Consider the following 1,515-nt stretch of genomic DNA (forward strand, 5'->3'; position numbering starts at 1 on the left):
AAATTAAGGACTTCAAATAGCTGAATCAAAGGCAATACCAGCAACGCGTGTTTTAAAACAAAGTGAAGTCCTTTCTTAAGCAACATTCCTTTACCTCCCTAATAACTACAATATGATACAGAACACACAGGTCACTTGAAAGTGCAGGAACCAGAGGGTAAAGAACATGATAACCCATGCTGCTTACATTTCCTACTATACAATGCCCTTCCAGAATCTGATGAATGAAGCATTCATTTAGCAACACATTCAAAAGAAACACCGAATACTTTGAGTTTAATATTCTTGTCCCTCCAGTCCCAAAGTCGTATCATCTGACTCTTCATCCTTGTAAATACTTTCAGCTATCTCTCATATATGCATGATGTTATCTTCAGATACTGACCAAATGACTCAAGGTTCACTGGGGTTCCAACTGACGTGGGAAATCTTGGCTGTTTGCTCTTCTTGGAGGTGGTCTGAAGGCCCATCTCCTGCATCTCCTGCTACTTGTTCTTCTCCAATATTTCTTAAATCCCACACATTCAGGAGGCAATCAGCACCACTTCAACCAGAACAGTTTCTTTTCCTACCTTCTTTCTTTCTTTCTTTCTGTTTTGTTTGTTTTTTTGTTTTTTCAAGACAAAGTTTCTCTGTGTAGCTTTGGCTCTCCTAGACTAACTTTGTAGACCAGAATGGCCTCAAACTCACAGTGATCCACTGCCTCTCAAGTGCTGGGATTAAAGGCATCTGCTACCACCTCCCAGCTCAGAATAGTTTCTTTATGTGGAGACCAGTAGACCTGAAAATTTCCATCCTTTACAATTCAAAGGTATGGAGTTTTAGTTTTGATCACGACGGTCCCATAAAGCTACAGTCTTATCTGCAGAGCCATTTGCTAGAATAAACCCACTGTAGGGGTTGAAGGAGAGGCAGTTGACCTCAGCAGTGTGTGCATCCACTAAGTGGCTTGGCTTAGAAGTGCTATTGGATCTGGTGCCCCAAATCATAAGTTTCTGATTATCAGCAACAGTTCCAAGTAAGGACTCAGGCAGAAGATGCCAGTCCACATCTACAAGAGCTGAGTAGCCAATAAAGATTGATTTAGCATCCATAACTTTGCCTTCGTTTAGTCCTGCAGGCAGTATGGTCATCAGAAGGACTATGGGACTGTCCACTAAAATTAGTAATCTAGGAAGGACCATAGCTTTACCTTTTGGTGACCTCTTAATATAATATAAGGATTACATTCTTCTCATCAGATGTATTAGTGTCCAGAACAAGCCAATGGAAGGCGTAATCCTTTCCTTCAGGTTTAGTCACTTCAGGAAGTCACTGAAGAGTAAAGACTGGGCTACTGAAGAGCATGAATCATAACTAGATCATACAAAACCATTGAACTCTTCATCCAGGTCTTATACTCTTCGCTGATGGCATGCTCCTCCACAATATCTTCAAACATCTCTTTACTCACCATCTTGTGTTGGGTCATTTGCCCCTCTACCACCTTGGACTTCTCATGCTAAGGCAGAGCAG

At 41.4% G+C, this 1,515-nt stretch overlaps 1 pseudogene; it reads right to left on the reverse strand.

The window, feature by feature from the left end:
• Positions 1–276: 276 nt before the first annotated feature.
• On the reverse strand, positions 277–1,184 carry LOC127195324 (histone-binding protein RBBP7-like; annotated as a pseudogene).
• Between the last annotated feature and the right edge of the window lie 331 nt (positions 1,185–1,515).

This window comes from Acomys russatus, chromosome 11 (assembly GCF_903995435.1).
Source record: "Acomys russatus chromosome 11, mAcoRus1.1, whole genome shotgun sequence".
Taxonomy (NCBI): domain Eukaryota; kingdom Metazoa; phylum Chordata; class Mammalia; order Rodentia; family Muridae; genus Acomys; species Acomys russatus.